The following is a 17,179-nucleotide window of genomic DNA, read 5'->3' on the forward strand; positions in this document are numbered from 1 at the left end:
CAGGCCCTAGCAAGCCGTGCATATTACCTATCTGGCCTGGCGGACCCCGCCGAGCTGTAGCCGTTGTCGTAGCAACGGCAGGGTGGCACTGAGAGGCCGGGAGGTTGTACAGTTAGCCTCCTCCATCTCTGGCAGCCATTTTGTTTTTCTTGAGTGAAACGATAAGCTATCTGTGTATGTTGCCAAATTACTTGAAACAACATGTAGGAGATGCTGGCAGCCAAAACAACAACAACAACACACACACACACATCACACACACACACACATCACACACACACACATAGCGAAAAATAAGAGCAGGGATATGTGTTTTAGCTCTGCTTGTTGTTTTGTTGTGGGCGTGTTATTATATGCATATACCATCACTCAGGGGGAAGGGGGAGCTAGCCCGTTCCAACGTTACACCAGGTCCCATCTCCATGGCAGAACACACAACAACATGTCCTTTGTTGGCAAAAAAGTATTGCTTGTGTTGTAAACTTGTAACCTGTGAACTATGACCTTTCAAGCGGAAGAGGAGAAAGAAATCAGGAGAAGGATCTGACTCTTCAATCGGCCCTGTCGTTTGTTTTTATGTCGTTGTAGTTTTTTCTCCTCATGTGGGACTCATGACACGCGCACACCCCCCCCCCCCTCCCCTCACACACACCCCCCTAACACACACACCCCTCACACACACACCCTTCGCAGACACGCCTGGTGCTCCTAACAGGTCTCTCCTGTATCTCCTGAGTGTGTGTTTGTGTGTGTGACTCGTTTATTGATCGTGTTTATTGATTTTGTCTCACGAGGATATGTTATCCTTCGTTATCCTTCATGAAGCATACAGCACCCCCTCTGTGTGCATGTATATATTTATGCATTATGAACTGTGTGAAATGCATATATATACTCACTCTATGACCTTATATACTCATGTAGTACTTGACCCTTGGTTTTTTATGATACCTCGGAAGGTAGAGTTGAAGAAAGAACAGAACATTACTTGCCGGGTAAGGGGGTGGATGCTATGCTAATATTAGTAACGCCATTGTTGCTGAACCAGATAGAGAACCAGGAAACCATTATTGTAGCAGCATCTGGGCCTCTGGTACCCCTTCTGTGTCTGGGGTCTTTATCCAGAGGGTTGCCCCGTCCTGTCTATCCTGTAAAATAGTGTACAAACGAACAAACGTGTGTGTGTTTGTCCGTCACCCAGAGGTTGAGGCAGAGGAGTGTGTTTGCATGGCTGGGTAGATGATCAACTGTAGAAGTGTTACCTGAGGTTTACAGCATGACAGCCCCCACCCCATAGATATCCTATGAAACTACTAAAGAAGATATGTGATAAACCCTCATAGTTTCAGAATGGGGTGAAAATGGCAACCATATTGGTCAGAGAGAAATCCAAACGATTTTAATTGGAATGAATGGCTGTAGCGGCATAATTGTGTAATATAATTATTGTCAACCTAAAACATTGTCATATAAATACAGTTTATACGGGTATTATACAAATGTTCTGTATAAATAACCACTAAAATACACTATATATACAAAAGTATGTGGACTCCCCTTCAAATTAGTGGATGCAACCTTTCCAACAAGTTAGTTCGTCAAATTTCTGCCCTGCTAGAGCTTCCCCGGGTCAACTGTAAGTGCTGTTATTGTAAAGTGGAAACGTCTAGGAGCAACAACGGTTTGGGGAAGGCCCTTTCCTGTTTTAGCATGACAATTCTCCCATGCACAAAGCATACAGAAATGGTTTATCAAGATCGGTGTGGAAGAACTTGACTGAACTGCACTGACCCCTGACCTCAACCCCATCGAACACCTGGGATGAATTGGAATGCCAAGCCAGGCCTAATCGCCCAAAATCAGTGCCTGACCTCACTAATGTTTTTGTGGCTGAATGGAAGCAAGTCCCCTCAGCAATGTTCCAACATCTAGTGGAAAGCCTTCCCAGAAGAGTGGAGGCTGTTGTGGCAGCAAAGGGGGACCAATTCCATATTAATGTCCATTATTTTGGAATGAGATGTTTGACGTGCAGGTGTCCACATACTTTTTGGTCATGTAGTTTAATGTAATCAGACAATAAAGTCAAAATGTTTGTTTTTCTTGGAAATCTATGAGTGCTTAATAGCACTAAAAGTTGTAGACCAGTGGTGCACTCAGCTCCCTCGGTATGGGGAGAATCTCTATGAGTCCCCATACACACAGCCAGGAGAGTAGATCCCCTAAGCTTGACGTCTTCTAACCCCATCCGTCTCTGGAACCTGTGACTTCCAACAAACCAAGAGTCTTCTATAGCTCTTCACTGCACCTTACCCTATAGACACATCTCTTCATTTTACTTTTCTCTCTGGAAGAGGGAAGTCCAAAGCCATCATGCCATTAGCACTGCATTTCAACATGTCTATAGTGTACAGGCAGACAGAGAAGGGAAGAAAGAACCCAGTCAGCCCAGAACAGATGTTCCACAGATGCATTCTTTGCTACTGCGTTTAGAGGAAACTGGAAGGCTCCTTTGGCCCCATAATGGTGGCACATGCCAGCCACAGCACAGTACTATCCCCGTGTCCATGTCAAAGCTCTTCTTGATCCTAGAACTTTACACCCCTCGTTAGCCCCGTCCCCCACCTGCTCTCCTGTCACCTATGCCCTCTGCTCTTTGACCTCTGTAGTAACCTCGCTTCTTCTCGACGATGTTGATGTTAGTGGGTATTTTTCCTGTGTATTCCATTTTGAATTGTAATCTAGTTTGTATAAGAAATGGTGCGCATGTAAATAAAGCTTGGTGAAACTCCACACTCTCTCCTGGTTCCAGTGCTCGGTGTATTTCTGACATATTTTGGGTTTACTGAAAATGCACAAAGGATTATAGAGGTTATTCAGAAAATGTACAACTACAGTATATGTGAATGTGCCACCTGTTGGTTTTTCAAGATGGATGAAAACAGGAAATTAGAAAGCAGAAAAGCAGAAGGAATAGGTCATAAAGTATATTGGTTATTAATAGTTCCTTCATTTATATCAGAAGTAATATTATAAATTACTTCATACATGTTTTGTCTTATTCAGCTTACTTTGTTGTTTTGACAACAAAAGCCTGAATACTATTTCACCACCTCTCTAAGCCCATGTGGTTGGAGGGAAAATGTAATATGATAGGCCTTCTGACAGACTATATATATTTACCACGAGTCTCAACCTAAGACGGGCGTTAGAAAACAACTGTTCTGCTGCTGGCATTTCCTGGAAGCCTTCTTCCACAATGTTACACAATGTTTGTGTTGTTTATGACAGGCTTCAGCTAAAACATAAAAAACACTTGGAAATCTGAGAATTGGGGTGGGTACTCTTCCATGGTTATTGCGACACAGGGAGAAGAGAATGTGCAGAACATTATGTACAGCACAGGTCGCTCCTAAACACTCATCAGTCACGGCTCCAAATCTGCCCCATGCAGCCCCCGACCACCCCACACACACAGACACATGCTGGGCTTAACATGTCAGGAATCCTGACCTTTTGGAAGGGAGGGGAGCCTGGGGGTAAGTGGGTCTGGGACACACCTAAGCATGTTTAGCTGCACTGTTTATCCCTGTGCTTTGTTAGTAGACACAGAGTACACCTGTAAACTAACGGACTGAGCTTTGTTACGTAACATTGACAAACAATGCTGAAATTGGACGCACCCCCAGGTCAGGAGATCGTACCGTTGATAGCTCAGACGGTCAGAGGTTAGGTATTTGGGCAGATGTCAATTGAGGTTAGGTTTTCATCAGATACAAATTATGAGGTCAATGGCCTAGCTGGCTGACTCAGACAGGCCAGTATCAAAGCAGTGAGATCAGAGCTGGGTTAGGTTAGTTCAAAAGGAACGCCCAGAAGAGAAGAGCTGGCTGACTGACTAGCTGACTGATTCAGCCAGTTAGACCAGTCTGCTGCCTATAGGCATACTGGGTGTCATAGGGTTGCACAAATATTGAACTTAGCTATCTCTCTAGGTTTCACTGTCTGTCTTTTTATCTTCCTCTCTGTACTCTCTGTTTCTCTCTCTATCCCTCTCCCTCTCTGACTCTCTCTATTTCTTTCTCCTCTCTCTCATCACCTCAAGCCACTGCAAACAGTATGCGTGTGTGTCACTCCTGTGTATACAATGTATACTGAGCAAAAATATAAACGCAACGTACAATAATTTAAAATATATTATATTACATTATATTACAGTCCAAAGAAGGCCCTAATCTATGGATTTCACATGACTGGGCATGACTGGGCAGGGGTGCAGCCACTGAGGAACCAGGCCCAGCCAATCAGAATTCGTTTTTCTCCACAAAAGGGCTTTATCACAGACAGAAATACTCCCCCAGAACTTTAGACATCTGTGGCATTGTGTTGTGTGACATAATTGCACATTTTAAAGTGGTATTTTATTGTCCCTAGCACAAGGTGCACCTGTGTAATGATCATGCTGTTTAATCATCTTCTTGATATGCCACTCCTGTCAGGTGGATGGATTATCTTCACAAAGGAGAAATGCTCACTAACAGGGATGTAAACATAATTTGTGCACATTTATTTGAGAGAAATAAGCTTTTTATGTGTATGGAAAATTTCCAGGTTTTAATTTCAGCTCATGAAACATGGGACCAACAGTACATGTTGCATTTATATTTTCGTTCAGTGTAGTTGCGTGCGGAGGCAGAGGGCCAACCTGTCATTACAAGTAATGGGGCTGAAGTAAAGAAGCCACAATGTCTCTCCAATCCCCAGCCTGCAATGGCTACATGCTAACTCCAGGTAATCTCTCCATGCCTCTAGCCTCTCTCCTTACACTATACAGTGTAGTGTGCGTCAGTGATGAAGTGAGCCTGAATGACAGAAGGATTTAAGTTATTGTTGATGGCATTGTCAGGGAGGTCAAGAGCACAAATGCATATAGACTATTTCTCTCTCTATTTACATGTTAGTCATTTAGCAGATGCTCTTATCCAGAGTGACTTACAGTAGTGAGTGCATAAATGTTTCATACTTTTTCATGCTGGTCCCCATGGGAATCAAACCCACAACCCTGGCATTGCAAGAGCCATCCATGCTCTACCAACTCAGCTACACTCTCCTCTCTCTCATTCACTCTCTGAGACACACACACACACACACACACAGGGTAGAATTACACTCCAATCTGGCGCTAACGATGGTAGTAATTAACCACATTCTGAGTCTCCTCTGACACCACTGATCCTGTTTTTCTTACCCCCCCCCCCCCCCCCCCATCCCATGTGGTACGTCAGTGAAGCACGCACACATTAAATATGCAGTCGATGAATCATCCATGTGTTGAGCTGTGATATAAAGAGCATTCTCAGTGTATGCTGGGCTAGTTGGTCCCTGCATTAAAAACCAGCCTGAAATTTACAGAATGGCAGATCACTGACATGGACATAGAGAGAGGAAGGGAAGGATATGACAAACTAATATCAAGATAAAAGACACACACAAGCTGCTTGTGACGCTCTCTCTCTCCCCCCCCCCCCCCTCTCCCTCTCCCTCTCCCTCTCCCTCTCAATTCAATTCACTTTATTGGCATGATGTAACAATGTACATATTGCATCGTATTGCATTGGAGATTTACTATATTAACATAATTAATAATAATCAATATTGTCAACAGGGACAACAGTAACAACAATAACCAAGGGTCTAAATTACCATACATTGAACAGTAACAATAAGCATAGAGGACATGTGCAGGTTGGTTGGTCTGTCAGACACTGTCCCTCATCTTATGTTAGGCAGCAATGTAGTGCGCTGCCAACCCACAGCTCTCCGCATCCTCCCCCAACAGGACGGGTAGCCTACTCTCATCAGAGAGGTCTTTTGATCAGTAATCATGGTCAAATAGTTAGCCACGGTGTACTGTCGATTTAGGGCCAGATAGCACTGCATTTTGCTTTGTGCTTGTGCTTGTGTTTCCCAATAAGTAATGTAGTTTTGTTTTGACTGTGTTGTAATTTGGTTTGATCTGACGGCACAATTACCTCTCTGTAGCCTGTGGGACAGTGAGTGACAATGTCAGCCTTACACCATGTTTCCTGCAGAATGAGGACGTCAACATCTTTAAGATTTTTGTTGAACTTCCGTGCCAAACTCTTCAGTCCAAAGGTTAATGAGTTTAGGCCCTGAATGTTCCACATGCTAGCATGTTAATAACATGTTAATTTCACATGCTAATTTCATGTTGCAAAAAGAAAGAATAGCACAGTCAAAAATATAGTAACTACTGAGCTGTTCAGAGTGAGATAAACAGGATAACAGCAAACATTTGTTCTGTTATATATATATATATATCTCAATTCAATGTAAGGGGCTTTATTGGCATGGGAAACTTTACATTGCCAAAGCCAGTGAAATAGATCATAAACAAAGGTGCAATAAACAAAACAAAAACATTACACTCACAAGTGTTCCAAAAGAATAAAGACATTTCAAATGTCTCTCTCTCTGCCACTGCCACTGCCACTCATGGGAATCACATACGCAACACACGTACACACTGAATCAGTAATCAGGCAAGGGAATCATCACTATGTGGTTTTATTGAGAGAGTAAACAATGAGAATGTTTGATGGTGTTTCCTGTTATGAGTTAAGGTCTATCGGTGTGTTGATCCTCTACAGACAATGCTTTGATAATGTGTGATATGAGGCCAGCTTTCAGGACAGCTTCCTTATATAATGACCTCTGTACCTTATCAGGTGGTAGTATGTTCTGCTCTGCTTCACACACACACACACACACACACACACACACACACACACACACACACACACACACACACACACACACACACACACACACACACACACACACACACACACACACACACACACACACACACACACACCTGCCTCTGCTCTACACTAATTGACGTTTGCCTCATGAGGATGGATCTGTGACAGAGAGAGACTTGATAACTGAGCGGCTGTAAATGATACCTGTGTGTGTGTGTGTGTGTGTGTGTGTGTGTGTGTGTGTGTGTGTGTGTGTGTGTGTGTGTGTGTGTGTGTGTGTGTGTGTGTGTGTGTGTGTGTGTGTGTGTGTGTGTGTGTGTGTGTGTGTGTGTGTGTGTGCGTGCTCGCATGTGTGTGCATGTGCGTGTGTGTGTGCGTGTGCGTGTTTGTGTGACTGCTGCAGTGAGATGATGTCATGGCTGTAGTGGCACACTTGCACAGAGTCGTTGAGTTTTCCAGTAACTCCCATTCATTTCCTTTGATGAACATCCTTCATGCAAGTTACAGTGCAGCCTACTGATTGTGGTAGCGTTGCGCACAACGTACAAACATGGACATGTGTAATGTATATGTGCAAAGCATGCATAACTGTTCTTGTCCACCCTCCTTCCCCACCTCTCTCTCTTTCTCTCACCCTCTGGTTTTCTGGTGTGTGGAGCTGTGACTGAACACCTGACTCACAGGTGATGATAAGGGTGTTAAGAGGAGAAATAGAGAGCGTTGGAGAGAGAGAAAGAAAGAGCGAGAGAGAGAAAGAGAGAGAGAGTGAAAGAGCAAGAGATAGAGAGAGGTGCATTACCCCATGCAAAGATTGACCTGAACACAACGCCACCCATTGGTCTGTCACATCAAAATACCAACAACAACAACAGTGACACTAACACAGAGCTCAAACTCACCAGAGAGGGACCTGTTGCTCTGGCAGGTCATGTATCACCATGGCCCACTCCTCTCGTTTGGCTTCTCTCTTTTTGTATCCTTTGTTGTTGGTTTGGTTCATGATGGTGATACTGTGCATTGCACCCCTTTAATGGTAAGACAATAGAGACTGAAGGTGTAGGTGAATAAGTTGACACTTCTTTGTAGCAGAGCTGCTTGTGACTCTCTCCCTCTGCTCTCTCTCTCGCTCTCTCTCTCGCTCTCTCTCACTCTCTCTCCTACTCTCTCTCTCACTCTCTCTCCTACTCTCTCTCTCTCTCTCTTTAGAAAGAAAGGAGGGTAAAAAAGAGAAAATGTGTATATGAAAACACCAGCAGGGAGGTGTGGCGTGAGGGACAAAGGGATGGTGGAAGAGGAGAAAAACAACAGTGGAAGCAGAAGAGAGGCTGATGAATGTTCTCCCCCACTGTGTGTTCAGTCTGCAAGGATGTATAGGTCATTCATACAGCTCGCTGTTATCCTGTCATTTTCTCTCTCTCCTTCTCAAGTCAAATCAAATTGTATTTGCCACATACACATGGTTAGCAGATGTTAATGTGAGTGAGGCAAAATGCTTGTGCTTCTAGTTCCGACAGTGCAGTAATATCTAACAAGTAATCTAACAATTCACCAACAACTACCTAATACACACAAATCTAAAGAGGTGAATGAGAATATGTACATAAGTATATGGATGAGCGATGGCCGAGCGGCATAGACAAGGTGCAGTAGATGGTATAAAATACAGTATATACATGTGATATGAGTAATGTAAGATATGTAAACATTTTTAAAGTGGCATTATTTAGAGTGCATTGTATAAAGTGACTAGTGATCCATTTATTAAAGTGTCCAGTGATGGGGTCTCAATGTAGGCAGAAGCCTCTCTGAGTTAATGATTGCTGTTTAGCAGTCTGATGGCCTTGAGACAGAAGCTGTTTTTCAGTCTCTATGTCCCAACTTTGATGCACCTATACTGACCTCGCCTTCTGGATGGTGGCGGTGTGAACAGGCAGTGGCTCAGGTGGTTGATGTCCTTGATGATCTTTTTGGCCTTCCTGTGACATCGGGTGCTGTAGGTGTCATGGAGGGCAAGTAGTTTGCCCCCAGTGATGCGTTGTGCAGACCGCACCACCCTCTGGAGAGCATAGCGGTTGAGGGCTGTGCAGCTGCTGTACCAGGCTGTGATACAGCCCGACAGGATGCTCTCGATTGTGCATCTGTAAAAGTTTGTGAGGGTTTTGGGTGACAAACCTGTTGCGCCTTCTTCTCCACGCTGTCTGTGTGGGTGGACCATTTCAGTTTGTCTGTGATGTGTACGCCAAGGAACTTAAAACTTTCTACCTTCTCCACTACTGTCCCTTTGATGTGGATAGGGGGGTGCTCCCTCTGTTGTTTCTTGAAGTCCACGATCATCTTCTTTGTTTTGTTGACGTTGAGTGAGAGGTTGTTTTCCTGACACCACACTCCAAGTGCCCTCACCTCCTCCCTGTAGGCTGCGTTGTCGTTGTTGGTTATCAAGCCCACTACTGTTGTGTCGTCTGCAAACTTGATGATTGAGTTAGAGGCGTACATGGCCACGCAGTCGTGGGGGAACAGGGAGTACAGGAGGTGGCTGAGCATGCACCCTTGTGGGGCCCCAGTGTTGAGGGCCAGTGAAGTGGAGATGTTGTTTCCTACCTTCACCACCTGGGGGCGGCCCGTCAGAAAGTCCAGGACCCAATTGCAGAAGGCGTGGTTGAGACCCAGGGCCTCCTGCTTGATGATATGCTCGGAAGGTACTATGGTGTTGAATGCTGAGCTGTAGTCAATGAACAGCATTCTTACATAGGTATTATTTTTGTCCAGATGGGATAGGGCAGTGTGCAGTGTGATGGCGATTGCATCGTCTGTGGACCTGTTGGTGCGGTATGCAAACTGAAGTGGGTCTAGGGTGGCCATTAAAGGTGGAGATGATATGATGCTTGACAAGTCTCTCGAAGCACTTCATGATGACAGAAGTGAGTACTACAGGGTGGTAGTCATTTAGTTCAGTTATCTTTGCCTTCTTGGGTACAGGAACAATGGTAGCCATCTTGAAGCATGTGGGGACAACAGACTGGAATAGGGAGCGATTGAATATGTCCATAAACACACCAGCCAGCTGGTCTGCGCATGCTTTGAGGACGCGGCTAAGGATGCCGTCTGGGCCAGCAACCTTGCGAGGGTTAACAGTTTTAAATGTTTTACTCACGTTAGCCACGGAGAAGGAGAGGGGAGAGGAGGGAGGGGGTGCGCAGTCCTTGTTAGTGGGCCACGACGGTGGCACTGTTTTATCCTCAAAGCGGACAAAGAAGGTGTTTAGTTTGTCTGGAAGTGTGACGTCGGTGTCTGTGACATGGCTGGATTTCTTTTTGTAGTTTGTGATTTCCTGTAGACCCTGCCACATACGTCTCGTGTCTGAGCCGTTGAATTGCGACTCCACCTTGTCCCTGTACTGGCTTGTTTGATTGCCTTGCGGAAGGAATAGCTACACTGTTTATATTCAGACATATTCCCAGACCTCTTTCCATGGTTAAATGCGGTGGATCGCTTTCAGTTTTGCGTGAATGCCGCCATCCATCCACGGTTTCTGGTTAGGATAGGTTTTAATAGTCACAGTGGGTACGATCTCCAATGCACTTCTTTATAAACTCACTCACAGAGTCAGCGTATAGGTCGATGTAGTTCTCTGAGGCTGACCGGAACATATTCCAGTCCGCGTGATCAAAACAATCTTGAAGTGTGGCTTTCAATTGGTCGAACAAGTGTTGAATGGTTCTCGTCACTGGTACATCCTGTTTGAGTTTTTGCCTATAAGATGGAAGGAGCAAGATGGCGTCGTAGTCGGATTTAATGAAGGGAGGGCGGGGGAGGGCTTTGTATGTGTCGCGGAAGTTAGAGTAGCAGTGGTCGAGGGTATTGCGCATGCGCGTAGCGCAATCAATATACTGGAAGAATTTAGGTAGACTTGTTCTCAAATTTGCTTTGTTAAAATCCCTGGCTACAATAAATGCAGCCTCAGGATGCATGGTTTCCAGTTTGCATATAGTCCAGTAAAGTTCCTTGATGGCCATCTTGGTGTCTGCTTGAGGGGGAATGTACACAGCTGTGACTATAACTGACGAGAATTCTCTTGGTAGGTAAAATGCTGACACTTGATTGTAAGGAATTCTAGATTGGGTGAGCAGAAAGACTTGAGTTCCTGTATATTGTTATGATTACATCATGAGTCTTTCACCCTTCCTTTTCCCAGAGAGGTGTTTATCTCATGGAGAAGCCCGATGGCTGAACCGATTCCGACAACATATCCCGAGAAAGCCATGTTTCCGTGAAACAGAGTATGTTACAATCTCTGATGTCTCTCTGGAAGGCAACCCTTGCTCGATATTCATCTAACTTGTTGTCAAGAGACTGGACATTGGCTAGTATACTCGGGAGCTGTGTGCGATGTGCACGTCTACGGAGCCTGACCAGGTGGCTGCTTCGTCTGCCCCTTCTGCGGCGTCGTTGTTTTGGATCGCCTACTGGAATCAGATCCATTGTCCTGGGTGGTGATCCAAACAGAGGATCCGCTTCGGGAAAGTCGTATTCCCGCTCGTAATGTTGGTAAGTTGACGCTGCTCTTATATCCAATAGTTCTTCCCGGCTGTATGTAATAAGACTTAAGATTTCCTGGGGTAACAATGTAAGAAATAATACATAAAAAAATAAATATACTGCATAGTTTCCTAAGAACCCGAAGCGAGGCAACCATCTCTGTCGGCGCCATACTGTTGTTGTGTCTTTGGCTATGCCGGATTAATTGCTATGACATGCTATTCTATAAAATACTTTCTCTGTAATTAATATCACCTGATTGAGCTAATCGGGTACATGTAATTAACTAGAGAGTCGGGCACCACGAAATAATATTTATAGAGCCGTTATCTTCCGAATAAACTCTTAAAGATTTAGCAATATTTTACATCAATAGCAGTCAACATCGTCATCTTTCTTCAGTCTCATATTCTGAAAGTTGTAAATTTTTGGTTATCTGCAAGAATCCTGGCTAACAAGTTGAATCAGCAATACAAAATTGGGTTTAATTATTTATTTACTAAATACCTAACTAATCACACAGAATCACACATACACAATTAAAATATAACTTGATTACAAATTGCCGTCATAAAGGAAAACGTCCCTAGCGGGCGGAACAGATATGACAGCTTGTTACACAAAGGAAAGGGGGCTGGGTTTTAGTGAAAGAGCGGGAGACTGGAACAGAGGCGAAGCTGTGCTATCGTAAATACAGTATCTTATGCATTCTAAATTACCGCCCATTTGGAAAAGGAAAATGCAATAAATATTTACTCTGAGCTGCGCTTCAGTAGGTTGGTGGTAGATGGAAGACCGTGTTGCCAAACCGAGTCCTCTGTCCTTTGAAGAATGTCTCAGGTGGTCACTGGATACGTTGTAGTAACGTCGTTGTGTAGTAGACGGGATACTCTGACTGTCCTTCCTAACCTGCGTTTGTAGCAGCTGTTGATAACTCAACGGCTAGGAGGTATCACTTCTGTAGTGAATACGAGTTCAAAGTTCATACCATTCACAACCAAAGTTCATGCTGATGTTGGCTTAGTTCTGTAGTTATTATCTGAACCATTCTGACATGGGATAGTCACCCTCATATCCTCGGAACAGGAAGTTATATTTTTGTCAATGGCTTTATATAGTGGAGGGAGAGGGGTGTGTCTGAAAAGTTTATTACCCATGTCTCTTCACAGGGGCGGGCCACTGGTTGAGCAGAGGCCCAAACTTATGAAAACCCAAATCTCTCATTTGGAAGCTAAAATTACATTTCATCTCTTCACAAATAATTTCATATTCAAGCATTTGAATTAAACAACAATTCCATGTGAATCCGATACCTCTGATGTTTAGACTTTCCACAGTAGAGTTTATGTCATCCTATCATTGATGAGAATGTGTCAGAGGGCAACCGAACTGACATAATATACCTTAAGTACCACCGCATATGTTCAGTTGGTCGGATTACCAGAATATAGTTCATTTCCCCCCAACTTCTGATGTTCCCAGAATCTCTATGTTAACCAAAGGGTTTTCTTATGTCACATCAGTATAGTAGGGAGAGGGAAAAGGGGGAAAGAGGTATTTATGACTGTCATAAACCTACCCCCAGGCCAACGTCATGACACTGTTCTTCTCTCTCTCTCTGTCTGTTCCCTCTCCATCTCTCACAACTCTTCTTCATCTTTTTCTCTCCCTCTCTCCTCTCGCTGTCATTCTCCCTCTTCTCCCAAACCAGCCTAGTCACATAGACAGACATACAGACAGACTGACAGAGAGAGAGGCTGATGCTGTTTGAGGGAGAGGAAGTGGAATAATCTGACTGGAAATTGAGAAGGTGTCGTTCTCTCATCACTCTCTCTCCTCCTTTATCACGCCAGCAGAGCTACCCATATCCCTCTTTCTCTCATTTTCTCATGTGTGCACAGTACACACTCACACACTCACACATACCAGCTTGTGTTATTCCCCATGTGAGGTGGGACCATGCTCAGTCTGTGAATCACGTCGCTCTAGAATCCTTCTAACCTCTTTCCTCCCAAGCCCTACCATCTCCCCATTCCCCGCTGCATCCTGCACAGCCTACATCCCCCACTGCTTTCTGCACAGTCTACATCCCCCGCTGCTTTCTGCACAGCCTACATCCCCCGCTGCTTTACAGCCTACATCCCCCGCTACTTTCTGCACAGTCTACATCCCCCGCTGCTTTCTGCACAGTCTACATCCCCCGCTGCTTTCTGCACAGTCTACATCCCCCTCTGCTTTCTGCACAGTCTACATCCCCCGCTGCTTTCTGCACAGTCTACATCCCCCGCTGCTTTCTGCACAGCCTACATCCCCCGCTGCTTTCTGCACAGTCTACATCCCCCGCTGCTTTCTGCACAGTCTACATCCCCCTCTGCTTTCTGCACAGTCTACATCCCCCGCTGCTTTCTGCACAGTCTACATCCCCCGCTGCTTTCTGCACAGTCTACATCCCCCGCTGCTTTCTGCACAGTCTACATCCCCCGCTGCTTTCTGCACAGCCTACATCCCCCGCTGCTTTCTGCACAGCCTACATCCCCCGCTGCTTTCTGCACAGCCTACATCCCCCGCTGCTTTCTGCACAGTCTACATCCCCCGCTGCTTTCTGCACAGCCTACATCCCCCGCTGCTTTCTGCACAGCCTACATCCCCCGCTGCTTTCTGCACAGCCTACATCCCCCGCTGCTTTCTGCACAGCCTACATCCCCCGCTGCTTTCTGCACAGCCTACATCCCCCGCTGCTTTCTGCACAGCCTACATCCCCCGCTGCTTTCTGCACAGTCTACATCCCCCGCTGCTTTCTGCACAGTCTACATCCCCCGCTGCTTTCTGCACAGTCTACATCCCCCGCTGCTTTCTGCACAGCCTACATCCCCCTCTGCTTTCTGCACAGTCTACATCCCCCGCTACTTTCTGCACACGCTACATCCCCCGCTACTTTCTGCACAGCCTACATCCCCCGCTGCTTTCTGCACAGTCTACATCCCCCGCTGCTTTCTGCACAGCCTACATCTCCCGCTGCTTTCTGCACAGTCTACATCCCCTGCTACTTTCTGCACAGCCTACATCCCCCGCTGCTTTCTGCACAGTCTACATCCCCCGCTGCTTTCTGCACAGTCTACATCCCCGCTGCTTTCTGCACAGCCTACATCCCCCGCTGCTTTCTGCACAGCCTACATCCCCCGCTGCTTTCTGCACAGTCTACATCCCCCGCTGCTTTCTGCACAGCCTACATCCCCCGCTGCTTTCTGCACAGTCTACATCCCCCGCTGCTTTCTGCACAGTCTACATCCCCCGCTGCTTTCTGCACAGCCTACATCCCCCGCTGCTTTCTGCACAGTCTACATCCCCCGCTGCTTTCTGCACAGCCTACATCCCCCGCTGCTTTCTGCACAGTCTACATCCCCCGCTGCTTTCTGCACAGTCTACATCCCCCGCTGCTTTCTGCACAGTCTACATCCCCCGCTGCTTTCTGCACAGCCTACATCCCCCGCTGCTTTCTGCACAGCCTACATCCCCCGCTGCTTTCTGCACAGCCTACATCCCCCGCTGCTTTCTGCACAGCCTACATCCCCCGCTACTTTCTGCACAGCCTACATCCCCCGCTGCTTTCTGCACAGCCTACATCCCCCACTGCTTTCTGCACAGCCTACATTCCCGCTGCTTTCTGCACAGCCTACATCCCCTGCAGCATGGATGAGTATATGTAGCACTGGAATATGTGCATGTGTGAGTCTGACCTGCAGGTTGTGTGTGTTAGTGTGGGTGAACTGTAATGTGTATGTCTGTGTGTCAGATCTGTGGTGTGCGAGTATGTATGTGTGTGACCTACACTCTGTTTGCACACATATGTGTATATTACTGTGAAGCAGTAACTAACCCTCCTCTGACCCTGTGTCACACGCCTGTGGAGGATGGGGGAGTAATCAACACAGCTCCACCCCCCACCATTTGTCAGCCTCCATCCACCAAGCAGAGATAGTGTAATTATCTGAGGTGAGTTACTGTGCCCAAGAGACAGAGAGGGGGGGTGGGTGGGTATAGAGGGGGAGGGATATAGAGGGGGAGGGAGATAGAGAGATAGAGAGGCACAAGGAGGATAGGTGAAACAGAAAGAGGATAAACCCGGGAGATAAAGGGAGACAAAGAAAGGAGAGAGAGAGATAGAGAGAGAGGGGGAGGAAAGTAGAAGGATTGAGAGGGGTGATGATAACAAGGATACACTGCCCTGCTGCACGCAAGAAAGGACGTGACACACACATACACGCACCATGAGTGGCAAGGTCGTAGCATTCTGCACATCCATATATCTCTCCATTGCTGACCCAATGGAGGGTCAGGACAGGCACGAAGACACAAAGGCACTAAAACATTGCTCTGAGGCCTGTGTGTGTGTGTGTGTGTGTGTGTGTGTGTGTGTGTGTGTGTGTGTGTGTGTGTGTGTGTGTGTGTGTGTGTGTGTGTGTGTGTGTGTGTGTGTGTGTGTGTGTGTGTGTGTGTGTGTGTGTGTGTGTGTGTGAATGAATTATGACCTGCACTCAGCATTAAAGCCATCAGGAAAAGACATGCAGAGCTCTCTCCTCCTTTCTCTCTCTCCTTTCGCTCTCTCTCTCCTTTCTCTTGCTCTCCTTCTCCTCTCTCTCTCTCCTTCTCCTCTCTCTCTCTCCTTTCGCTTTCTCTCCTTCTCCTCTCTCTCTCTCTCCTTTCGCTATCTATCTCCTTCTCCTCTCTCTCGCTCTCTTTCTCCTCTCTCTCGCTCTCTCTCTCCCTTCTCCTCTCTCTCGCTCTCCTTCTCTCTCCTTCTCCTCTCTCTCTCTCCTTTCTCTCTCTCTCCTTCCCCTCTCTCTCTCCACTGTTCTCTGTGAGTAAAGGCTGTGGGTGGCGTGGTGAGATGGAGGGTGGCGTGGTGAGATGGAGGGTGGCGTGGTTAGATGGAGTGGAGGTCATCTTGTGTAAAGCATCTCCCTGTAGAGGTTCAAGACTGCTGACATTGGGGCCGAGAAATGATCTTGTCATGTCTCTAATGTGTGTGTGTTGCGTCTCATTGCCCTCTCCCCCCTGCCTGCTTACTGTGTGTGTCCACGGCTCCTCCTGGTACAATCTGCTTTGTTCCCTGCTCTCGTCAGTAATGCACTAGATCCCTTGTTGTATAATGGAATCAGGGAAGTCCACACACACGCCTCGTACATCAGTGTGAAATACCGCCATTGGGCTTCAGGAATCTTTGTGGTGTGTGTGTGTGTGTGTGTGTGTTTGTGTGTGTGTGTGTGTGTGTGTGTGTGTGTGTGTGTGTGTGTGTGTGTGTGTGTGTGTGTGTGTGTGTGTGTGTGTGTGTGTGTGTGTGCGTGTGCGCGTGCGTGTGCATGTGTGTGTGTGCGTGTGTGTGGGGGGATAGTGAAGCCCATCTGTTCGATCAGCTAACACACAGCTCAGACACCCGAACATACCCCACAAGACATGCCACCAGAACAGACTCTGGGAAACACACAGTACTACAGTACATAGAGACATGACTACGTGGAACTCTCTTCCACATCAACTAACTCAAGCGAGCAGTAAAATCTGATGTAAACAGATTTAAACAGATAAATCAATGCTGACTGTGCAGACACACACAAGCACACACTCTAACACACACACTCTACACACACACACATTGTAATGTTATGGTATTGTGGATTTGATATTTACAAGCATTTCTCTATGACAAGCATTTCTCTACACCCGCAAAAACATTTGCTAAACACGTATATGTGACCAATAAAATGTGATTTGATTTGATATTTACATTTGCAATAATTGAGTAATAATGTATTGTATGATGTAGGTTGTTGTTGTGTTTTGTTGTGATGTAGTTGTTTTAA

Source organism: Salvelinus namaycush, chromosome 24 (genome assembly GCF_016432855.1).
Source record: "Salvelinus namaycush isolate Seneca chromosome 24, SaNama_1.0, whole genome shotgun sequence".
In the NCBI taxonomy this organism is placed as follows: domain Eukaryota; kingdom Metazoa; phylum Chordata; class Actinopteri; order Salmoniformes; family Salmonidae; genus Salvelinus; species Salvelinus namaycush.